This window comes from Equus asinus, chromosome 29, assembly GCF_041296235.1.
Source record: "Equus asinus isolate D_3611 breed Donkey chromosome 29, EquAss-T2T_v2, whole genome shotgun sequence".
Taxonomy (NCBI): domain Eukaryota; kingdom Metazoa; phylum Chordata; class Mammalia; order Perissodactyla; family Equidae; genus Equus; species Equus asinus.
In genome coordinates, this window is record NC_091818.1 from 15,380,384 (window position 1) to 15,406,841 (window position 26,458).

At 45.3% G+C, this 26,458-nt stretch overlaps 1 protein-coding gene across 5 annotated transcripts in view; it reads right to left on the bottom strand.

Moving 5' to 3' along the window:
- The window catches only part of CCNY (cyclin Y), a 205,633-nt gene that overhangs the window by 128,874 nt on the left and 50,301 nt on the right, over positions 1–26,458 (bottom strand). The gene's annotated exons all lie outside the window — the stretch shown is intronic.

The window sequence follows — 26,458 nt, forward strand, 5'->3', positions numbered from 1 at the left end:
ACTGGAGGGACGCACAACGAAGAGTATACAAATATGTACTGGGGGGCTTTGGGGAGACAAAGGGAAAAAAAAAAGATGCAGCCTCATGAAACTGCTAACCTGCTCCCCAAACACGTCATGCCTTGCCGAGTTCCAGTGCCTCTGCTCCTGCTCTTCCCTCCGGCTGGAACGACCAGCTTAATCCTGGCTCCGCGTCCCTTCTTGGCTGGACAAAATCTTTGCACCCTTCAGAGCAATGTCCGTCTCAAGGAGTTGCTGGAGGAGACTTTAGCTCTACCTCCGAAACTACCCCCAATATGCTGTGCTTGCTGTGTACCCCCTTCCAATGAGACTGCCACTGTGCACCTACACCCCTCGTACGTATGGAAAGCCTCGAGCTACCACTTCAAAGTCAGACCACACCTCACCATCACTGTGGAAATCTTTGCTGGCAGTGAAATGGTCACTCCCTGCTACCATGACATCAACTTGTCATGATCCTGCCCAAGTCTCAGGATTCAGAGAGGTACCATGGAGTTTTATTCTGTGCCAGGCGGTCTCTAAGATTCTCCCCCACCCAATGATTCCACCTCTTGACATTCACTCCCTTGGAAAATCCCCTTTCCTGTGTGTGAGTGGGGCCTGTGATTTGCTTCTAAGAAACAGAATATAGCAAAGGTGATGTCACTTCTGTGGTAAGACTTGCACAAGACAGTGACTTCCATCTTGCCAGCAGACTCACTCTCTCTTGCTAAGTTTGATGAAGTACCATGGTGGAGAAGACCACATAGTCAGGAACTGAGGGCGGCCTCCAGCCAACAGCCAGCAAGGAACTGAGGCCCTCAGTCCAACAACCTGCAAAGACTGAACCCTTCCAACATGCAGGTTCTGTGAGCAAACGTGGAAGCCGATCCTTGCCCAGCCAAGCCCTCGCGTGAGACCCCCGCACAGCGATCACCGCACTCATGTCTTGTGAGAAACTGAGCAGAGCACCCAGGTAGGTCATGCCCAGATTCAGGACCCACAGAAACTGGTGTGACAAATTTATTTAATTCACCATTAAATTTATTATTAAATTTACTTAAATTGTTTTTATAAACATGTATCATTTTAAGCTGATAAATGTATAGTAATTTGTCATAAAGCAACAGAAAACTAACACAGAAGAGACATGCTAAAAAGGCTAGAAATCCTTGAGCTAAAATACCAATATCTGCAACTCCACTCTGACAGAATCTTAACAACAGAAAGGAACTTGAAAAGTCAAGTTCAACACCCACTGGCTCTGCATCTCCTCTACAAAGAGGGAGAGAGGACCAGGTGCTGCTGCCATCGTAACTCCCTCTCTCTGCCCTTCACTTCTCGGTCCAGCTCTGAAAAGGTCCTCCCAGTTTCCAGCTCCTCTCCCATTTGAGCCCCACTGGAGCTCTTCTCCGTACTAAACTGCTGCAGCTCCAGTGGCCACAGTCTCAGCTCAGCCCTTAGCCTGCTGGCCACTGCCTCCCTTCTTAACACTGTCCTCCAGACAGGACATCACCTTTCCCGGTTCTCCTCCCACCTGTGAGAACGTTCCCTCTACATGTCCTTCCAACAGCATCCTCCCCTGCCCGTGTCACACACTACGGGTCCTACAGCTTCCGTCCTGGGCACTTTTCAAACTTTACACCATCTCACTGGGCAATTTCATATATTGTATAACTATCACTTACATGCTAACGAAGCTCAAATATATCTTTTTAGAGGAGAACCACATATATACGATGGCTTACTGAACATCTTCATCTGACGTCTCAGTTACCTCAAATTCTAAACATAACCAAAAATTAATCACCTTCCTTCTCAATCTTACTTCTGCTCTTTTTTCTCCCATATTCCTAACCTTGATGATTTCAGCATCAATATCCACTGAGTCACCAGTGGATTCACATGTGAATTCAGTGATTCAACCCCCAAGAATCCCATGAAAAATGACATGAAGATCACTTCTTGGGGTCTGCCTCTCTTGCTCCTACCTTCGTACCCCTCAAACACAACACCAAAAAGGCTTAACAGATCATTCCATAGGCACTGTTTTCCATACAGAAGATACAGCGGCGCACCAGTCTTCACTACCATGAAGCAGCCCACTGTTTTACGCCTCTGATTCCACTTACGCTGTTCCCAACCCACAACCCGACCCCCATCCTCTTACTCACCTAGTAAATTCTTAATTCAGTCTTCAAAACCCAGGCTAGATGGCCCTCTAGGAATACTTCTCTCACATCCTCCCCCCGACCCACCCACCCGAGTCACTCCCTCCCTCATCTCTGCTACCTCTGTACTTGGGACATACAGCTATTTTTATATTTATCAAGTGGCACAGTAATTTATTTGATTGTAACTCCTTCTACCCTTCTAGACTGAGCTCAAGGGACTACTTGTATTGATCTCCAAATCCTCCATGCCTTAGCACAATGCCCGATTTTTTGTAGGCAATCAATAAACGTTAAGGTAGCTGAATCTCTGTCTGTGGTAGATTGGATTATTGTTTCCAACCATCTGCTCCCTCCCTGTAACAGGGTTATAACTCCCACTCCCTGTCACAGGCTGCACTCTCGTATCCAGGGTGAGTTCCCTTCTCCAACTCACTGACTTTGGCCATGTGGCACCCTTGGCCTATGGGATGGAGGCAAACGTGATATCTTCCTCGTCCCTGCAGAGCTGTGACTACAACTGCATGGTTTGGCTCAGATTCTCTATATTCCTGCCCTCTCCCCTGAGAACAGCCCATCCCAGACAGGAGCTGCTCCTTCAGGCTGGGTCCCGAAAGAAGACACCTGAGCCAAGCAGAGCCCTGCAGAGGCACAGCTCACCTGCAGCCCTCATGTGATGTGCGCTGGAAATAAAAGTTTGTGCTTGTAAGCCAGTGAGAAGCTGGTGGTGTTACCACAGCAAAGCCATCCAAGAGGTTTTAGATCATTCCAGAGAGACAGTCATCAGGTCCAGCTCGAACACACCACATGCAGGGAGAGCTCACTGCTTTTTAAGCTACACTGCATATTATAAAGTGTTCCTTAATACTCATGCAAAATTTACACCCCACTGTTTTCAGCGTTGAACCCACTTTCACCCACAGATATTACATAAACACACCTAACACCCTCACGCTTGTAGAGAAGTAGAACGTGACGTCTCAAACAGTGTCAAGGTGAAGTATGCCACATTCCTCCAACCATCCTAGGTAACCTCTAGTCTGTCAACACCCCTTCAAACATCTTGGCCTCTTCCTTCACAACATACTCTCATTTTTGTCAAAATCTTAAAATGTGGTACACAAAATACTCTAGATATGGCCTGACCATGGGAGAAATCCCATAGTAGAACATAAAACTTATCTTGGCCTTTTCTTTTCTTTCCCAGGTTAGCATGAGGGGGAAACAGGGGCAAACAATCCCGCGGTCAACCCAAATCCCCGAGCCCTGATCCTGGAAGAGACCTTCAGCCTCCCGTCTTCACAAAGCTAACAGCAGACACCTTCCATGTATCACTGCTAAACAGTACCTTGATTTACAGGTCCAAATTCCAAGGCACCAAGATCATGTAAACCCTCACTCAGCCATTCACCAGTATTAGCTACCCCTCCCAATTTTTTGTGCTTCAAATTGAGAAACCACTTTATCTTAGTTTCAGATGAAATTACTTAACAGGTGAGGGTCAACTCCGAATATCCTGACCAAACACTAAAAAATCTGTTCAGGTTAAAATGGTGACAACAAAGTTGCATACAGCTGCTTAATCAGTTAGAGGCCCCACCCTCCAGCCACCACCATTAGTACTTCCAATCAACATGTTTCTCTCTGTTCTCCAAAAGCTACGAGTCTTCCCCAAATCCAGCAACAGCAAATATACAAGCCGCTGTTCTCTACACCAGCAGCATCAGTGTCACCTGGAACTCCAGAAATGCAAATTCTTGGGGCCTCCCCAGACCTCTGATGTCAGAAACAAGCCTTTGCGGGGGACTGGGGTGCAGCTGAGCTGAGCACCAGAGCTCTGGAGCACATCTCTGTCCTGCCCAGCAGCTCTCTCAAAGGTGAGTATGAGATGCTTGTGCCGATTCCTTCTGTTGGAACTTAAGCCTGCTCCTAGCGAGCTCTTCTTTAGTCCTAAATATCCATAAACTATCTGTTTAATCAGCCTTTCTAGCATTCTTCCTGGAAGCAAAGTCAAGTTCACCAATCCATAGGGCACAGAAGCCATTTTCCTCCCTCTTGGGAAAATCAAGAGATGATTTGCCTCATCTTGTAACATTTCTTTCCCAGTACTGACAGTTTCTCAAAAATCATCTACAAGGCTGCTGTGATCACACGTGCTAGTTCCCCTGGCCTCTAGGCTACAACGATTTTTTTTAATCTCTCTTAGTAATTGTCCTTCTCTCCGGGGTTTCAAACTGCCAGGCTGGTATGTGACTGGAGTAGGGATGCACGTCGGAGAGAACCAAGCAGTTTGTTTTATGTCACCTTCCACTTGGTGACATGCTTCTTCCTTGCTCCTGCTCAAGATGTAAGACTCACCTGGACTGTTCCGCTTCATCTTCAGCATCTCTGTAAGCCTCAGCTTGTTCTGGGCCTTGACGCTGTTCTGGAATGTCAGTGTTTCTCATGCATCTATAGTTTCTTCCTTCTAGGGTGACACAAGGTTGATTTTGTGTCTTCCTTTTGCTTTTTTGTATCATCCAAGTTGTATATAAGAATCATAGATAACTTTTTTACACAGAGGCAGATTATCTCTATTTACACATTTTAGTTACTTTAATTTTAACTTTATTTTAATGTGAGTTCTTTGAAGTGTTCCCTGCACTATGTCTTTCTTTCCCGGGAATCATCTGTACATCGGTTTGAATTAAGACCTTTTCTTTTTTAACTTTAGAATCCCATTTTTCTGTTCCTCACGCTCTCGTCACTCTGGCCCGGCCTCCGGAGAGCAGGACACCAGCCTTTTCTGTACACAGCTGTTCTTTCCCAGCTGCCTGGAGTTACTTCACAGTGACTCGAACTTCTTGGGGCGTGTTGCCCAGCCACCCTGCAGGCCGTCGCCCCACCCAAGACAGCAGCTGCAGTGTGGCAGCCCGTTGTCACCACAGCCGGCACCCATGCCCGTCTCAGCATGGCAAACTCTCTGGGCGGAGAATCTGAGACAATGGCAGCGACGGCACTGAAGCCGTCACTTTTGTGACCTGGGCACTCCACAGCGAGCTCACTGGCACTCCAGGGGATCATCCTGGCACAGAAGGATTCACCCCCCCCAAGGCAGCCGGCTCCACAGTACCACAGCTCCCAATCTGGATTTGGGTCAGAAGCTTGATAACTCCTGGTTGCAGCAGAGAGGCTAACAGTCCCTGGGGGAGAAACACAGCCTTCTTAATGTAGTTTCTTTCTGTGCCTAGTACACTGGGTAAATTTGACTTCTGCTTTCATTTCTCTGTCTGCATCAAAGTAAAAGACTAATTCTTTATTTTTGTTTTTCTCCGTAACTAGAAAACAAGAACAAGAATTAAGCAGGGTGATGGAAGGAAAGAACATAAGTGGAGCCATTAACGACGCAACAATATGGTTTGTTGGCTGGTTCTCACCAATTTCTGATGTCAGTCTCTCCAAGCCTCTGCCCATGCCATCCTCGACACCCTGGAGCAGAGCTGGAGACGGCTGCTCCTTTTCTCTTCTGAAAATAAATTTCTCTCAACCCATTATATCACTTATTTTGAGTGAAACAATACTTCAGAGAGAGAAAGAAAGATGCCTTTGCTTGAATTAGCCACTCCTGCTCCCTCTTCCCAAAAAAATTCCAGGAAATTTAGAATTGATGCTGCTCCTGGTAAAACAAATTTTTGCTATAGCTGTTCAAGGAGAGAACTGGCAGACAATCATTTAATTTGGAGATAACAGAGCTGGAAAGAAAAAATCTTCTGTGGTCCTCTCATAGATTCCAGGGTTTCACTATCAGCCCCCAAGCATTGAGGATTTAACCAGACAGATAAACATGACTGTCCCCAAAGAAGAGATCTGCAGCTTCCTCTCCTCGGTGAGTCAATGTTCTTTCACACAGCCCTTTGCATTTGTCTCTGCCCCTCAGCTCCCTTTTTCTCCTCTTATTGTTAAACCTGAGAAAGAACTATCACGGGCAGTTCGAGTCCAAGGATTCCAAGCACATGGCACTCACTGGGAACTGCTGATCCTGGACACAGCTGAACCCACTGCCACCCGGGCTGGGGCCGCCGGCCGCCGCCCCTCCACTGCCAGCAACACCCCAAGCCCTTCAGTCGGGGTTCCATCAAGTACACGTTCAGAAGTCTTTCTTCTTCTCTACCATCTTCTCCTTTTCTCAAAAGAAACAAACAAAGTGCACATTAAAATAACAGATCAATGCCCCAGGATCCTACTATAGAAAGAAAAACACAACAGTCTGGAAATTCATGCTAAGGTTTCCACAGCCACTGTTCCAAGGCCCAACTTCAAACATTAACCATTCCATTCCCAAATGCTTTAAAAGGCCCCAGAAAAGAAAAGGGAGAAGCAAGTTGCAGTGCTGGGGGGAGGGAAAGACTCTTGTTTTCATGTACTAGAATTTTCCCCTTTGAAAAGACTTTTTAAGTACATATTGCACCAGTAATATTTCTACTCCCAATTATCTAACAAACAGAAGATAAACCTGGAACTACCTACTGATAGTTCTTTGGGTTAGGGGGTGGGAGAGATGTTGATCAGGAAAAACTCTTAATTTTCTAGAAGAAAAATATGCTTTCTCAAGCATGCATGTTCTTAACCAAGCATAAGAAGCTACTTCAAGTAACCCAATCAGGTGACACAGCCCAGATCATGATGCAGTGTCTCCTCCCTCTGTGAACTGGCTCTTTCAAGGGCACCAACTTAAATGCCCTTAACATTCATTCCCAACCGGGGTGGGGGTAAAAAAAGAGGTAACTGTGCAGCTTCCCCCCAAGAAGGGGAACAAACCCCCAGCATTCTCCCAGGGAGATTCTGAATAAAACGCCTGCTCGTCAAACTACAAGGGGGAGTTTTCAGCATTTCAAAAAATCCCCCAGGCTTCCCACATCAAATACACGTTGCTGGAAGGGAACCCAAATGAAAGGAAAGCTATGCATGTGGCTGGAATCAGGCAGGAGAGCCGCGGCGTGCCCCCGAGGGTCAAGGAGCCGCAGCTCCGCAGGTCTTCTGAGGGCACCTATGAACAGAACAGCACGCCCAGCCTTCCATTTCAACACAGCCTTATCTCTAAGGGCTGACGCCTGCGTGCTTAAACACCAGTTGGGAGGCTGATCTATGTCCAGCCAAAATATCTCTATACAACAGGGCTCTCAATATAACAGTCACAGAATTTTCTTCCCCGTGTGGCATCAAAAGGAGCATATTACTGGGATCTGTCAGTGAAATATTTCCCTATTAGTACTTTGCACATAAAAATAAAAGATCTATTGCAGAAGAGATGGAACCCCTTTTCAACTGAGGAAAACAAAACAAAAAGATACCCTGTGTTTTCCTTTGCAGAAAGATGCTCACCCTTCAATTTAAAAAGCATGCTTCCTGTGTTGATCCATATGGCAGGCAGGCTGGGGCCGAAGGTCGTGTCACCATCTTCTGACCACTTCTAGAGCCCAAATTCAGCAGTGGGGCAGGCGGCTTCCAGGAGACGGGAGGAGGGAGAGCCCCAGCCCCCTGAAGGAACCTGAGCATGGACGTGCATCCCTGAGCGTGGAAAAGGTGCCCTGCATCGTCAAGCTGAGTCAGCAGCCAGGCGCAGGGTCCACAGCCTGCACAGCACGGCAGGGAGGTACGATCTAACCACATTAGGGAGGGATATTCAAAATGGGACCCTTGTTTTCAAGATGCCTTTGGTTGCTTTATGATCAAGCACATATGGCAACATATCTAAAGCAGGAGGCTTTATAAAACATAGAAAGAAAAGAAACAAATGGGAGAAACCCAGTCAGGCCACAAGTTTCTCAAAGTCGACTGGTACAGCATTTGTTTGGAATTCAAAATGCACGTCCACGCCAAGTGTGCTCTCAGCCTAAGCTACGATGGACTTAAGGACAGAGCTAAAGGACCATGGAACCCAAGCACTGTCTCCATCTGTTCCCATGCAGAGGCAGCTCTGTCCGGCACCAGGTCCTCATACCTGCCGAAACCGGATCAGCCATGGGTCTCAGGCTAAAAATCTTCCCAGAACTGCTTGAGAATACCTCACTCCCATAAACGCAGTGTGGTTAAACTATACAGTAAAAATGAAGTGCATTCTCAGTTGTTTTAAAAGAAGAAACATGTATTGAGGCATTTTGCCTACAAATTTACTGGACACATTCAGATTTTTTTTTTTTAATTTTTTGAGGAAGGTTAGCCTTGAGCTAACATCTGCCACCAATTCTCCTCTTTTTGCTGAGGACGACTGGCCCTGAGCTAACATCCATGCCCATCTTCCTCTCCTTTATATGTGGGATGCCACCACAGCATGGCTTGCCAAGCAGTGCGTAGGTCTGCACCCAGGAGCCAAACTGGCACACCCCGGGCCGCCGAAGTGGAATGTGCAAACTTAACCGCTGCGCCACCGGGCTGGCCCCACTTTCAGATGTTTTTTAGACAAAATACACTATGCATTTTGTAAAATACAATATCTTCACTTCAAGAGCAGTTATCAGAACTCAGGAGTCTGAACTACAGACTTTTAGAGAACTAGATGGCAGATGATTCCGGTCACTGGGAATGCAGCAAAATCCCAATCACACAGCTGTTGCCACGAGCTGTGAGAACACAGACACTACACTGGATCAACTGGAAACACAAATGACCCCAGGTACAGACCACATGCTAGGGCGCCACGACCATAACAAAAATAGCTGCTGAGAGGAGGAGAACTGGCCAACAACGCTGCCTCATGCAAAAGACACACTTCTGAGGAGCACGCCTGTGTCATCAAGATGATGTCCACTTGGGGCCGTGCTACCTTCTGAGCCACTTCTGTTTCTCGGGCAGAATGTATCCAGCCTTCTGATTCAGGGCGTCAGGATCACATCTGTGCAAAGAAAGGCAGCTCCCAGAGCCCAGGCTCCTGCCAGCGGCTCTCCCGTGGTGGAGGGAGGCCTCCTGCCAGCCTCTTGGTCCCCGTCGTAAGTCGTGCACCTCTCGTCCTGGTTCCACAGGTCCCAGGAAAGACACTATCCTCCCCACTGCCACCGCCTCCATCCGGATGAGGGTGTTTCTCCCACACCACTGCTCAGAGAACAGAATCCAGTCTCTCCACTTCGCCACCTCCCTCCTGCCCTGGAAGCTAGCACACAACTGTGAGAGACGCCACGAGCGGAGCCACATTAAAACAGAGCTGGAGCAGCCACTTCACAGGCTTGCATGTCTTGATTTCTTTATCTTCCAAACTGGACCAAACTGCCAACATTGCAGGAATTCAACAAGGACAAGAATGCCCTGTTTCTAAGGACTGATGAAACTGGATGTTGCTGAAGACCGAGTCACTAACCAGTCAATGAAGCACAAGTCTAGCCTTTGCCTGATGACAGAATCCCACGCCAATCCACAAGTACCAACCTAGCCCTCCCCGATCCAGCACCAGTGAACTCTTCCTCAACACAACGCACCTCATCCTCCGCCCTTTTCCCATAGAACCCCAGGCCCCTCTCCCGTAAGTGGGACACTATTTGGGTTGCTACCTGAATCTGTGCTCCCGAAACTGCAATTCTTTGATCCCAAATAAACGTTTTGCCTCTTAAACTCGTTTCTGTTTTTGTAGACTGACACAACCAAAGGCAGCAATTCTTAAGCATTTTGGGTCATCACTCCGAGAATGTTAACCCAAAGTTAGAAACTGACAGTGTTTAAGTCTTCTCTGATGCTGCCTCCATTCCGTCCCATCTTCCACGCAGGTGCCATGCCAGAGAGCAAAGCTCAGGTAAAACCCATGTCTACCACAAAGAGGTTCCGGAAGTCGCGCGTTCTCATGGGCACTACAATGAGAGATGAGTGTCACAAGCCCACAGAGGTGGGTCCTGAGTCTGGAGGGCTGGGGCTGTGACAAGTGACATCTGACAATAACGTCACTCTCCAGAGCAGCGTCTACCTCACACACAGAAGGACGTGAGATGTGGAAAGGAAAGCAGGAAAGAAAGGACTCACGTGCATGGGGGCAGGCGGGTGGTGCGCAACACCAGGTTGAGGCAGGTGTGGTACCACTGCCTAAGAAAGAACCTCCTGGGATTGTTCACAGTAACTTGGGCACTGCGGACGTCACTGTTTCCAGCTCGAGTTCTCAGTCTTTGGTCCTAAGAACAGGGTCTGTTTGGTGCCCTGCATGCAAGGCTGACCCTAGGAAAGTTAATGTGGATTCCCTCCCGCCACCAAGTCTGCATCTCTCCCTCACCTCCTAGAACTCAGCTCCTAGGACGACTCCTCCCCAGTCCAGGGCCACAAAGTCAAACGGTGCCCCATGTCAAGGGCCTGCCTGCCCTACCCTGCAAAGTATGTCTAGCCCCAAATTATCTGAGTACTCTTTACCTCTGACACAATTGATCAGAGGTTTTCTCTCTTTAGTTTGGAAATCTCAGCTAGGGAGCCAGTCAAAAAGGACCTCCCTGAAGGAAGGAGGAGGTGAGTGAGACCTCTCAGCGTCCCAGAGGCACAACATCCATCTAAATAATCAGAAAACTTTCTGAACTTAGCAGGCAGAACTCTACACAACGAAGCTCCAGACATTGACATAGATATTTCCGTGGGGTGAGGAGGGTGGAGAGAGGAGGCCGCCAGAGCCATCACCATGCTGTGCACAGGCCCACGTACCAGGACGACTCCCGTGGACACGTGTTTTGTCACAGCTTCTTTTCTTCTGAATACAAAGTTTTCCTACCACCTTCAAGTTTGCTGCGCCTTGTTTGTTTGATTTCCACAACCGTTCTCGTAGCAATGGCAGAGGGACTCCAGCCCTGGGCAGCAAGAGGGCTGTGTTGTGAAGTGTGTGGGTCCAGTGGGTCCCCGGGGCTCCAAGAGCATCACTCAAACCACCTCCCATGAAGCCTGACACTGGAACCGTAACAAGCAGAATAACTGGCCTGATTCCAGCGCTTGCCATCTTCCAAGTGGAGCTGGGATTACGTCCTAGAAACAGAGCTGAGAGGAATCTTGCAAACAGCCACCTCCAGCCCAGAAAGACAATGCTGCGTGAGCAGGCTAGAGCAGAGGCACCAACTCCTGCCCGGGGAACTTCGTGGGGGAGGGCAGAGGACTCCAGGGGTGACTCAGCACCCCACCCAGTGATGCTGGGTGACCTCCAGCGACCACCCCTACGACTGCACACAGAGGGGACCCTTGCCCCGCAGGAACTTCCTTTTCTCAGGGAAGCACCCCTCCAGTGCTCCGGCATCAACCCCACAGAGCAAAGCGCTAATCCCACCCTCCCCCAGAGAACACAGAACCCAGAATGAAGGAAACCACTTCTCTCAGAGCCAGCGGGAACACTGGGCGCCCCGGCCCCCTAATGATGCCATGGGAGGCTGCGTGACGTTCACTCACTCAGGGCCCAGAGGAAGGGCTGACCACCCAGTTCACAAAGACCCAGGCCCGGCTCCCCCAGTCCCCCTTCTCTGAGGCGGCCCTTCCTCATGCTTCAGCTAGGGAGGAGTGTGGGAAAGAAGGGAGCCAGAACACCAGTCAGCTGTCTAGTAAGTGGTCTGGGAGGGAGAATGAAACCACGAGTCAAAAGGAAGCTTTTAGCATAATCCCAGCTTTCTATACCCCAGGCTCTCTCTACTGGTCTCCATAATTACCATCATTCCCTGATCCCATGACCATGGACCACAAAGAGGTAGGTCAAATTCTCATAAACGACACTCACTGCTTCGTGCACTATTTATTGAGCACTTGCTATGTGCAAAACACTGTGCTGGGGACAGGGGTACAAAAGGGCTTATGGAAACCCTGGCCCTCGAGGAGACCAGGGCTTACAGGAGAAGGCAGACAAAGAGACACTGCACTGTCAAACAGTAATACACGCGCTGAGAGACCAACATCCTCTCTTAGGTGCCAAGCCCACGACACCCACACACGGGCCACCGGAAAGCAACTTTAAAACCTCAGCAAAGCATGTGAGCTCGGCCTCCCCACGGAGCCCCAAGGAGGCCTCAGCCCTAGGTGCAACCTTTAGAAACAATAGGACAGGTGACGGTAAGGCTTTCTCCTTTCAATTAAAAAAAAGAAAAAGAGCCCAGAGGAACTAAAAGTAACACATACACATGGCCCTTCCTCGGGAAGCCAGCACTACACCTGTCACTTGGTGGTGAAAATATTTTTTTCGCTCTTAGTACCCCAGTCAGCAGGACTCAAGGAAGAATAAAGCGGGAGTCACCACTACGGGTCACTTTTAAGGGAGCAGATTAAACAGAAAAATGAGGATAAAACAGAACCACCATTAATTTATTAAAGAAAATGATGCTGCTTCATGACACATCTGCCTCCCTTCTCCACCCCCAAATTCTTAATTCCTATTTTAGAGAAGGCAAAAAGGAGGGGAGGAGAAGAAAGAGGAACACGTGGGAACGGGGTATAAGGTTTCAAAAGAGAAGCCTTGAGCAGGACTCTGGGGAGGCGGTGGGGGAGGGAGCACCAGGAGTCTGGCTCCCCATGAAGAAAGACAAAGGCACCACCGAGCCTCTCTGAGGTAAGACTTGCAACTTCTAGGGGAAGACCCACACGCAGGATAAATTGCAGTTAGGTGGCATCAGCTCCTGGCACAGCAGGAGCCAGCCGACCCCACCCCTCGCCACCCTGCAGGCAGCTGCGTCCACATTCCTGGAACAGTGTACACAGATTGCAGGAGCCAGGATGGGGAAACCGTACCCTGCCCCCCAAATACCAGAGATCTGTCCTCCAACCGCAGACTCCCGCTTCCGATCACAGAGGCCGGCAGCCACTGGTGCCAGCCCATCCTCATCTAAATGAAGTCACTTCCTGGGCACCTACAGGGCAGCAGCCTTTTTCCTGCCTTCATTTTTCACTGTTACCCCTTTGGGGAGCCAGACATTAAAGACTAGGACATTAGAAAACAACTATCTTTAGAGGGGAAAATAGAAAGTGACCAGGCACGCCCAGGGAAAGGCCCAGAAAGACCAAGAAAACTTCAAGTTTACACCACAGGCTGATCCTTGGTGCAAAGACAGTGTACAACAACCAAAAAACACAAAAATAATAAACAAAAACAGTAACAAAAAAAGCAAAGCCAGGGCCAGCCCAGTGGCACAGCGGTTAAGCTTGCAGGTTCTACTTCTGGGGCCCAGGGGTTCACCAATTTGGATCCCAGGTGTGGACCTATGCACCACTTCTCAAGCCATGCTGTGGCAGGCATCCCACATATAAAGTAGAGGAAGACGGGCACCGATGTTAGCTCAGGGCCAGTCTTCCTCAGCAAAAAGAGGAGGATTGGCTGCAGATGTTAGCTCAGGGCTAATCTTCCTCAAAAAAAAAAAAAACAAAAAAAAAAAACAGCAAAGCCCAGTGAAGAAGGAGAATCTGATTTCCAGAGTTACCACAATATTAGACTCAAATGTTGAGTGTTCAACACAAAAAAAGCCCCAAGGCACATGAAGAAACAGGAATGTACAGCCCATTCAAAGGAACAAAACAAGCACGAGGAACTGAAAAGGCCCCGATGGCAGGTGTACTGGACAAAGACTTCAAACAACTGTCATAAAGATGCCCAAAGAACTAAAGGAAGACGCAGAGAAAGTCAAGAAAACAACATGTGGACAAAATGGAAACATGGACATATCTCGGAGACACTGCAGGTACAGAATCCTGTATCTGACCAAACTATCTTTCAAAAGTGAGGGAGAAAGTAAGATATTCTCAGATAAACAGAAGTTGAGGGTGTTCACGCCCACTAGCCCCAGCCCTGCACAAAGTGCTCCAAGGAGCCCTGAAGGGAAACGGAGACAGGACCGGAGCAACGTGGCTGCACAAGACCTCAACAAAGGCAAACACAAGAGAATCAGAAAAGCCCAGTGCTATTCTAACAATGGTTTGTAACTATACTTTTTGTTTATTTTCTACATGATTTAAGAGACTAACACATTTAAAGACAACAAATTATTAGTGTAAAAGTTAGCATTACTGTAACTTTGGTTTGTAATGGTTATAATCTTGTTTTCTACAACATTTACAAGACTGATGCATTAGTTTATGGTTTGGGGCACACAAAGCATATAGATGTAATTTTGTGACAACCAAAAGGGATGGGGACAGAGCTGTAAAGGAGTAGAGTTTTTAAGCTGCTATAAATTCAAATTAGAGTGTTAGAACTTTAGGACGTTAAATGTAATTCCTATGGTAAACACACAAAAAAAGCTCTAGAATATACACAAAAGGAAATGAAAAAATAACTGAAATATTTTGCTATAAAAAATCAACTGAATACAAAAGAAGACAGTAATGCAGGAAGTGACGGGCAAAAAGGCTATAGGGCATACGGAAAATAACACAATATCAGTAACTATTTTAAATGTAAATAGATTAAACTCTCCAATCAAAACACAGGGATTGGCAAAATGGATAAAAACATATGACCCAACTATATGCTGTCTATAAGAGACTCACTTGAAATCCAAAGAGGTTGAAAGTGAAAGGATGAAAAAGGTATTCCAAGAAAACAGTAACCAAGAGAGCAGGGGTAGCTACACTAATATCAGACAAAACAGATTTTAGATTAAAAAAGGGCATTACATATTAATGAATGGCTCAATAAACCAAGAAAATATAAATTAGAAATTAGAAACATTTATGCACCTAATGACAGATCTACAAAACATAGTAAGCAAAAACTGACAGAACTGAAGGGAGAAATAGATAGTTCCACAACAATAATTGGAGATTTCAATCCTCTACTCACAATAACAGATACAACCACCAAACAGAATACAAGAAAATAAAGGACTCAACACAATAAACTAACCAGATGTAACAGACATATACGGAACACTCAAACAAAAGCATACACATTCTCCTCAAGTGCCTGGGATATTTTCCAGGATAGACCATATGTTAAGCCACAAATTAAATCTCAATAGATTTACAAAGACAGATATACAAAGTATCTTCTCCAACCACAATGAGATAAAGTTAGAAACCAATAATAAAAGACCGGAAAATTCATGAAACTGAAAACTAAACAACACATTTTACCCAATGGATTAAAAAAGAAATTACACAGGAAATAAGAAAATACCTAAGAAAGGAATGAAAATGAAAACATGACATACCAAACTTTAACGGGACATGGTGAAAACAGTGCCAAGGGGGAAATTTATAGCTGTAAATGCTTCCATTAAAAAACAAGGAAGATCTCAACTCAACAACCTAACTTTAAAACTTAAGGAACCAGAAAAAAAGAACAAACTAAACCCAAAACTAGCAGAAGAAAGGAAATAATAAAGATCAGAGCAGAGATAAACAAAACAGAAAATAGAAAAACAATAAAAAAAAATCAATGAAACCAAAAAACTGGTTCTTCAAAAAGATCAACAAAATTAAACCTTTAGCTAGATGAACTAAGGAAAAAAGGGAGAAGACTCAAATTACTAAAATCATAAGTGAAAGTGGGAACATTACTACTGGTTCTCCAGAAATAAAAAGGATTATAAGAGAGTGCAGTTGGCCATCTGTATCCCTGGATTCTGTAACCTTGGATTCAACCAAACACTGAGTGAATGGCTTACGATGGCTATGTCCATAGTGAGTATGTACAGAATCTTTTTCTTGTCATTATTCCCTAAACAATATGGTATAACAACTATTTACATAGTATTTACATTGTATTAGATATTATAAGTAATCTAGACATGATTCAAAGTATACGGGAAGATGTGCATAGCTTATATGCAAATACTTGCCATTTTTATATAAAGAACTTAAGCATCCTCAAATTTTGGTGTCTGCAGGGGGTCCTGGAACCAATCCCCCAGGGATATCAAGGGACAACTGCACTATAAACAATCGTACACCAAAAAAGTGGAGAACCTAGACGAAATGGACAAACTCCTAGAAACACAAAACCCACCAAGACTGAATTACAAACAAATAGAATATCTGAATAGACATATAAATAGTAAAAAAGTTGAGTCAGTAACCAAAAATCTCCAAACAAAAAGAAGTCCTGGACCTAACGGCTTCACTAGTGAATTTTACCAAATATTTAATGAAGAAATAATACCAATCCCTCTCAACATTTTCCAAAAATTGAAGAGGAGAGAATACTTCTTAATGCATTCTATGAGGCCAGCAGAACCTTGATACCAAAGCCAGAGAAAGACACTATAAGAAGACTATAGACCAACATCATTTATGAATATTAATGCAAAACCCTCAAGAAAACCATAGCAAACAGAATTCAGCAGTATATTAAAAGTATTATACATCATGACCAAGTGGGATCTATTCCTGGAATGCAAGGATGGTTCGACATAGAAAAATCAATCAATGTAATAGACCACATCAACAAAATGAAAGAGAAAAACCACATGATCATCTCAATTGATGCAGAAAACTATCTCAACATAATAAAAGCTATATATGAAAAACCCACAGCAAACATCATTCTCAATGGTAAAAAAAACTGAAAGCTTTTCCTCTACATCAGCCACAAGGCAAGGATGCCTGCTTTCACCACTTCTATTCAACATAGTACTGGAAATTCTAGCCAGAGTAATTCAGCAAGAAAAAGAAATAAAAGGCATCCAAACTGGAAAAGAAGAAGTGAAATTCTCTCTGTGAAATGATCTTATATGTAGAAAATCCTAAAGACCTCACAAAAAAAAGCTGCTAGAATAAATAAATTCATCAAAGTGACAGGATACAATGACAATACACAAAAATCAGTGGCATTTCTATATAAGAACAATGAATAATCTGAAAAGGAAATTACAAAAACAATTCCATTTACAATAGCTTCAAAAAGAATAAAATAGAAATTAACTTAACCAAGGAAGTGAGAGACTTGTATAATGAAAACACAAAACACTGCTAAAGGAAATTAAAGAATACATAAATAAATGGAAACACAACCCATGTACATGGATTGGACTTAATATTGTTAAAATGTCAATACTACCCAAAGCAATCTACAGATTCAATGCAATCGTTGTCAAAATCCCAATGATATTCTTTGCAGAAATAGAAAAACCCATCTTCAAATTCATATGGAATCTCAAGGTATCCAAATAGCCAGAAAAATCTTGAAAATGAAGAACAAAACAGGGGAACTCACATTTCCTGATTTTGAAACTTACTACAAAGCTACAGTAACAAAAACAGTGTGGTACTGGCATAAAGACATAGAGACCAATGGAACAGTATAGAGAGCCCAGAAATAAACTCTCACAAATATGGTCAAATGATTTTTGACAAGAATGTTAAGACCACTCAATGGGGAAAGGACAGTCTTTTCAACAACTGGTGCTGGGAAAACTGAATATCAACTTGCTAAAGAATGAAGTAGGACCCTTACCTAACACTATAAACAAAAATTAACTCAAAATAGGTCAAGGACCTAAATCACAGGATAAAAGCTTCATGACATTGGACTTGGCAATGATTTCTTGGCTATCATTGAAAGGTAAAGACAACAAAAGAAAAAACAGACCAAGTGGACCTCAGGAAAATTAAAACATTTTGTGCATCAAAAGACACTATCCACAGAGTAAAAAGGCAACCCACAGTATGGGAGAAAATATTTGCAAATCATATATCTGATAAGGGATTAACATCTAGAATATATAAAGAACTTCTAAAACTCAACCACAAACCTGGTTCAAAGTGGGCAAAGGACTTGAATAAACATTTATCAAAAGAACCTACATGAATGGTCAATAAGCACACGAAAAGATACTGAACCTCACTAGTCATTAGGGAAATACAAATCAAAACCACAATGAGCTCATCACCTCACACCCAGTAGGATGGCTATCAAAAAAATTAAAAACAACAAGTGTTGGTGAGGATACAGAGAATTTTGAACCCTTGTGCACTGTTAGTGGGAATGTGAAACAGTACAATCACTGTGGAAAACAGTATTGCAGTGCCTCAGAAAATTAAAAATAGAATTACCATATGATCCCACTTCTGGGTGTACATCTAAAAGCACTGAAAGCAGAACCTCCAAGAGACACTTGTACACTGGGGGGGACGAGAATTGGCCACACCAAAATGTGTCCCTTTGGCTTAATTTTAAAAACAAAGGACTCCGGGGGCTGGCCCCGTGGCCGAGTGGTTAAGTTCGCGCGCTCCACTGCAGGCGGCCCAGTGTTTCGTTGGTTCAAATCCTGGCGTGGACATGGCACTGCTCATCAAACCACGCTGAGGCAGCGTCCCACATGCCACAACTAGAAGGACCCACAACGAAGAATACACAACTATGTACTGGGGGGCTTTGGGGAGAAAAAGGAAAAAAACAAAATCTTAAAAAAAAAAAAAAAAAAAGACTCCAAAAGAAAATTTGACTCCCCCCAAAACTGCCTAAAAGAATTTAAAAGAGAGGGGCCTGTTCCCGGAAGGAGGGAGCCTTTAAATTAAGGTTGATTGGCTTAAGAATCAGATCTTAAATTGAAATATATGACTGCATGGCCATGTGCCCTGTTGCTGCAGGTGGCTTTCAGTGGGCCTGAGCTTCCTGGTGTGCTCTCACACAGATCCTTGTTAATATTTGAAGCATGGGATCCATGACTACTTTGCCTTTTCGTCCAGGATTTTCGTTTTGTTTTTAGGGCAGATTTCTCATGTTTGACTCACCCGCAGTTTTGAAGGGCATTCTTTATTCAAATCTTAACCACTAGACCACCAGCTACCTCAGGACTCTCTACTAAACACTGTGATTCTGTGCCTTGGAAAACTAAACACGATAATGAAAACTCACTCTGTGAGTTCGTTCTTTTTTTTTCTTGTGGTGAAATAGACATAAGTTTACCATCTTAACCATTTTTAAGTGTACAGATCAGTAGTGTTGAGTACATTCACGCTGTGTGTGGCCACCACTACTATCCATCCCCATAAATCTTTTCATCTTGTAAAACTGAAACTCTATGCCTTTTAACCAATAACTACACATTCTCCCCTTTTCTCAGTCCCTGCCAACCACCTTTTATTTTGTCTTTGTGATTTTGACTACTCTGAGTACCTCATATAAGTGGAATCAAAACAATCACAGTGTTTGTCTTTTTATGGTTGGTTTATATTTCTTCGCGGTTCATCCATGTTGTAGCATATGTTAGAATATGCTTCCTTTTTAAGGATGAATGATATTCCACTGTATGTGTGCACCACATTTTGCTTAATCTTTTCATCTGTTAATGGACACTTGAGTTGCTTCCACATTTAGCTGTTGTAAGCAATGCTGCTGTGAACTAATGCAATGTAAACTGTCTCTCAGGTCACACCGTCTGTAGTTGACCCATTTACATTTCCATCTCCATGTAAATTGTCTTCCTCCCCTTTGAAATCCCAAACCACTACCCTCAACATCCACCTTTGTCTTTAGCTGAGGATAGTATTTAAGATGAGAGCCTCCACCATTTTGGCGATTTGCTCAGTTTTCCTGAGTGCCTACCATGTATATATGTTATAAAGCTTTCTCTGATATTCTCCTGCTATTCTGTCTCATGTAAATTTAATTCATAGCCCGGCCAGAAGGACCACGAAGATAGAGGATATGTCTTTCTCCCACACTTCACAGCTCGTGGAAAAGGAGAGACATCTACTACTGTGAGTGGCGCACTTCCCTCGTGGTGCACACACACGAGGCACTGAGCATTGGAGAACAAAGTAACAGGTTCACTGAAGCAAACTTTTGCCAAAAAGAGGCTCAACTCACTCATTCTGCCCATCTAAAGAGTCATACCCGTGTCTCAGTGCAGACTGCTTTCTCATACGTCAACACACACACTCGTCACCCCTTGTCCTTCTGACTCGACTTACCAAATGAAACCGGTGCCACACTCTCAGAGGCTGGAGAGAATGGCCTGAAGTTTAATAAATGCACACAAGCTCTCAGCCTTAGCTCACCTGGTCAGCTGCCTCTTCATAGAGAACGGCTTGAGAACCAGAGAAGAGAAGATGTCAGAAAAACATCAGGGAGGCGAAAACTAGCTGGATGAGGCCTTCAGGTCAACACCATCCTTTACATAAGCTCTCCCAAAACAGCCTACGAGCAAGCGAAACGTGGAGGAGACAGGTGCAGAGACAGCGGACAGTAAGTGGGCTAAAGAAAAAGAAAGGCAGGGAGCAGAAGAGCTAAACAATGCCAACTCACCCCGACTCACAGGCATGCATCCCCGACGAGCAAGGCCACAACTTCTCTCCGAATCAATAAAAGGCACAGACACCCTCATGACAAGGCCAATAAAAAGCCCAGGACAGCAGGGGAGAAAATACTGCTACTTGATCATTCCCTCTACCTGCTACAAGTCAATTCAACCTGTCAAGCATTTATTAGAGCACCTCCCCACTGGGCCTGTGCTAAAAAAAAATTATTCTGACACCTGTTAAAACAGGCAGGCAGACTTTATTCAGGACTACCGGCAGAGGGATCGAGACTACTGCAACAGGGCAGAGAGGGAGCCCAACGCCAAACACCTGGGCCAGGCTCTGCGGCGGCCACAGCAAAGCCCTCCTGGCCTCTCTGTCCCATGCTCTCTCTCCCCAGCAGTCACGTCACCTGTCAGCTCACTTCTCCACTCACTACTCTGTGACACACAGCTCTGACGCCACAGCTCTGCAGGACCAGCCTGGGATCCGAGGTCTTCCTCACCTGCTCCTCTGCTCTCCCACAAGCACACTCCTATCAGCCAAAGGGGCCCCTAAACATGCGCCGTACTCTCCTGCCCCTCGCCTTTCCTCTACTCATTCCTCCACCAGAACGTGCCCCTTTGACCTCTATGGAAATCCTAACTCACTTTAAGATCTGGTTCTAATCTCAATGCCTCTGAAGCCGTCCCAGACCCCCAGCTGGCCGTGACCTCATCCTTGATGAGCCCACAGGATATTCTATCTGCAGCACTGCCTAAATTATTGTTTAAAGCATTTAGCCCCATCTCAACTGTAAGCTCCTTCAGGACAGGGACCCTGTCTTGGCCCACTCTGCCAGTCCTAGCGAGGCCATGAAGGAATGACAGATAAAAACAGGAGTAGGAGGGGAGAGAGGAGAGGATGAGAGGAAAAAGAAGATGAGGAGGAGCAGGGGGACAACAGAAAGGAGGACAATCTCAAAAGCAACACCTGAGGCTACCATTTACAGAGAACCTGCTAGACCTCCTGACAAGCACGATCTCATCTACTCCTTGCAACCACCCAGTGAGGTAGGTATTATTATTTCCATTTTAAAAATGACACAACTGACAACTAGGGTGACCTGCCCATAGTCACACATCTAGTAAGTAATGGAGTCTGTGCTCTTTCCACTATGCCAGGAATTTTCCAGCTGGGTTCTGGGTCGCCAGAGGGACCCATGAACACTGTGTTCAGGCCCCAACCCTGGGCAGGGCAGGCTCTGGGTTCCATTCAGAATCACCCTAAGCAGTCCACATTAGTCCATTTTACCTTGAGAATCTGCGTTAAGACGTTAAGACATCATTTTTAAAAAATACAGCAGTTTCAACACTTCAAAAACTAAATAACAGTTTGAAACCCACTGCCCTACACCATACTGTCAACTACAAAGGCCCTGAGGGTCTGAGATGCATATATGGTAGGTGTGCTGGGCTGAGGAACAGCAAGAGAAGAGAAGGCGAGACCTGGCTGGGCATGTGATGGGGAGCAGAGGGAAATGAGACTGAGGGCCCAGAAAGCTCCAAAGGCTCTGAAGTAAGGCAGAAGTAAGGGAGCCCTCTGCTCAGCTGACAACTGCCAGCCTTTGGCTCACACCAAAACCAAATGTGCAGGCAAATACTCAAAACAACCAGCATTTAAATAAAAACTGAAGAAAACCTATTGTTTTCATTAGGGCTAGCTTTGAAATAAAAAATTTCAAATACCAAAACAAATGCAACAGATGTGCAACTCCATTTTAAAACCACCTGAACACGTTTGTCAGTCTAGCAAAAGAATGTGGGTTTTCTTGCCATTCCTGCTCCTGAGGTGGGGATACTGTCTGCTGCCTCACAAGGCATCCTGGGCAAGTTTTTTGGGCTGGTTCTCCATCCTGGCTTTGCCTCCTACTAATTAGTATTTGAAAGGCAACACAAAGGGCATTTAGACAAAGTCAAAATTAACTGACAAGAAGTTCGCTAAATTCAGCCATCAGATAAAGCAAGATCAAATTATGCTCTGTGCTGATTTAATTTATAGGCTCTATTTTTACAAATAGAATCTGATAGTTCTCAGTGATTGTCTGGTATGCGATTTTCCTCATCTTCCATCCACTAAATGCTGAGCTGATTTATTACTAACTGATATTCTCCGTTTAGAGAGCAGTCTTCAGATACACAAATGGTGATTCAGTTTGTCCATTTGGTTTCGGGCTCATGACCAGCATCAGCTGATGCCTTTACGAGAGAAGAGAAAAATAATGCATTCTTATTGGACACGCAGGTCTTCTGAGCCTTGCATTTAATGGCTTTACAGAAGTTAAGAGATAAAAAGGTTTGAGTTCTCACTGCTTTGCTGTAAAATCAGAATTCCCTAGCTCTTAGTTTGTTCATAAATAAAACGAGGGTTGAAACAGTTCTGATCAGCTCGGCAAACACGGAGCAGCCTCTCTGTGCGCCAGGCGCCACAGTGATGCTGGGAATTCAGAGATGAAACAGGCAGTGCCTGCCCTCAGGAAGCGTGTGAAATTAGGAGGAGTACAATATACGTAAACAGGTAACTTCTATATTACTTGGTACAGATCAGAGTACTACGGAAACAGAGAAAGAGCCTGTGGTAGGCAGAATAATGGCCCTAAAAATGTCCACATCCTAATCCCTGTGAATATGTCACCTTCCATGGCAAGGGGAATTAAAGTCGCAGATGGCATTAAGGTTGCAATCCACTTGAAACAGGCTCAACAGAAGGCTGACATAAGGGAGGTCATACTGTAGGGAAGAGACCATGCTGTAACTTCGAATGACCTCTGACTGACTGACCCAGCTGGGTTCGCACCCTCCGAGAGATCCACCTATTCGGTAGATTTTACGGCCCCTGCTTGTACATAGACCTCCTAGCTGTGTAAGAGGATAACTTCGTCCTGAGTTCCTTAGGAATGTGATGACCCCAAACAGAGTCTATGCTGATAGCCGTCATCAATGACACTGAGCAATCTGGTGTGGGGACTCGACTCCCAGTCTGTGACACCAGAGGGTCAACATTCCCAACCTCCCCTAGAACCCACTGGCCTACGTAACTCCTTCAAGATTCTGTGTCCCCTGAAGATGGTTCTTTCAGAAATCAGTCGGCTGTCTTCCCTCTTGCTAGTGAGCTGTGATAAAATGCCCTTTCTCTGCCACCATCTTGCCTCTTGACGATTGGCTTTTGTCTCGCGGTGAGTAGATCGTGCCCTTTGTGGGGTAACACACTGATTTTAAAACAGGGAAATTATCCTGATTATCTGAGTGGACCCAATATAATACACTTAAAAGTGGAAAAGAGAAGCAGAAGAGAAAGAAAGGTGTGATGACAGAAGCGGAGTCCAGAGATGCTAGTCTGCTAGCTTTGAAGACAGAGGAGGGGCCGTGAGCCAAGGAATGTAGCTGAAAAGGCAAGGAAATAGGATCGCCCCTAGGGCTTCCAGAATGTGCTACCACCCCCTGACTTCAGCCTTGTAAGATACTGGCTCAACACAAGGCTGACATGAGGGAAGCCACACTGTAGAGAAGAAACTATATTGTAACTTTGAATGACCTCCGATTAACCAGCCCAGACATGCTCTGTAGATTTTGTGGCCCCTCTCAGCTGCTTTAAGATGATAACGTTGTTCTTTTGAGTTCCTTAGGAATGTGATGACTCCTGGGCAGAGAGCCTACGCTGATAGCCATCATCAATGACGACCGAAAGATCAGGGTATAGGGCATTGCTCCATTCTCTGATGCATATCCAGTAAAACAAAGGACTGTCAGGAACTGGGACCAGATGTCTGTCCCGCCCTGGAGAGCAGCTGCCTCCCACTCACCCCCACTACCACCCCCAGACCAGCCCCATATATAAACTGGCCTGTAGTCTTTGTTCTGTAAGATGGTTCTTTCAGACACAAGTCAGCCATGTTCCCCCTTGCCTAGCAAGCTGTAAGTAATAAAACCCTTTCTCTCCTACCCGTTTGCCTCCTGACTATCAGCACGTCTTGCGGTGGGCAGATGACCCCCCTTGGGAGGTAACAGTAGTACCCATGTCAGACTTCTGAATTGAAGAACTGTAAGATAATACATTTGCATTGTTTAAGCTACAAAGGATGTAGTAATTTGTAATGGCAGCAACAGAAATTTAGGGCCCTTCAGTTGGAAAATAGAGCCCTCTGGGTGGAAATGCAATCATTTATATGTGAAAACAGAAGCTCATTCTTACCAATGCTCCACCAGCAAGGAGAGCAAAGCCACTAAACCTCGATGCTCGATGCAGAAACGCAAATACTGAGTTGTACCCAGTTGTACCCATTCATCGTGTTGTAAGATGTCTCTAGTGCCTGCTCCTAAAACACCCTTCATACACTCTCCAGCCAAAAGAGCTGCGATTTGGGAGACAAAGCACTCGTCAGTACAAGGCCACAACTACTCTGCCAGCACCAGCACCCTGCACACTTAAGTGCCATATAAACAAGCGCTCACAGAGGCCTTCTGAAATGCTGCCATCAGAGTCTATTTTGCTTCAGCCTTCATCAATAGAGACCATAAAGACAGCTTACTGTGCAGCAGTAGATTTAAATGTGATACAGGAAAAGCTGCAGAATCATCTTCCAAACACTGGCCTGACGCCAGAGAGAGTCTGCTCCTGTGGAATTGCTCTCCAGAAGAGTCAGAAATGGCCCAAAGTTACCTGACATTCTGAAACACTAAAGGAACAAGAAAAAGCACAAAGGGGCTGGATCCCAGCCTCAGGGGACACCACCTCAGGAGACAGGCCAGAGGGGAAGGGCCACACCTACTGTGCTCATTTTCAAGAAAGCCAGGCCTCCCATGGAATACTACAGCTGTGTTCGGACTCCATCAATGATCTGTGGCTTTAAATATTATCTCGCGGATCTTGGCGGCAAGTTTACCCAGGAGGAAAATGCCTAATTCTACGTGCTATATATTAATTACTAAATTTATTACACAAAATACAAATTTTTTTCCTGTTTTTTGAACTTAAAAACTGCCCACAGTAAGTCCTTGAATGAAAAGCAACCTGTACGCCCATAATCACTTTCAAGAACACTGAGTGTGTACTTCCCTCCTCCCCTTTCTTGATTTCTTTCTTTTCAGTATCTACTCCTCTCTTCTTAGAGTTATCACCTGACGTCAACTCTGCATCTGACTGAGAGACCGATTAAAGCCATTCCCCATTCCACCATCCTCGTCCCTCATCTGTGCCAAACAGAGCAGTGGGCAGTCTTGTTCCAGCTTCCGGCTGGCTGTCGTCTCAGCCGTGGAGCAGCCTCCTCTTCATTTCTACAGAACCACCACCACCACTCATTCCAACCTTACGTTTTCTTATGGGAGCTCCTCCAACCCCTTGGAACACTAAAGGGGAAAGAAATATATGACCATGACCAGTACAGATCCCCCAAGAGAGACCTTTGAGATGAAAAAGTTAACCTGCTCTCCTGGGATCGCTTTCCACCCCAGATCCGCCTTCTCTCTAACCCAAGGTTAAAAGGAGTGAGTAAGGATAATAAGGCTCCACAGACTCCAACATGACACAAAGATACAGAAAGAAAAGTTCACAGAATGTGATGAATGATTTCTCAACCAGACAACACCAAGGAAAGCAACCCACATCACCAGCTTTCTTCTTTACAGGAACATGACACACATTTTCAGCCAAATCTAATGGAATTACACATCCAGAGGTCCAAAAGCATAACCAGTTCCTAATCCTCTATTTCTCATTTTAATCAGGCAGTTGAGAACAAATATACAGACAAAGGAACAAGACACTGTGGGGACCTGAAATTGGCCACCCCAAGATATGTCTCTTTGGCATCAGGATTATTGGAGGCTGATTGCTTTTGATAAACTGGGACAGGGAAGGAGGCTCTGAGGAATGGAACTTGCCCTTTGCTAGGACACATTTACACTTGTAAGGTAAATCTCTGTCTGTAAAAGGTGGCTCCCTCTCTGTACCAGGAAGAAGAAAGGAGATGACCTTCTCTCTAAAAACTCTTAATCAATACCAAAGGCAAGGACTTAAAATCTGCATTTTATTGTGCTTCTCTGGTAACCTCCTGTAACTGACTTCCCTCCCCCTCCCAACGCTGGCATTTCTTTAAGGATTAAGCATCT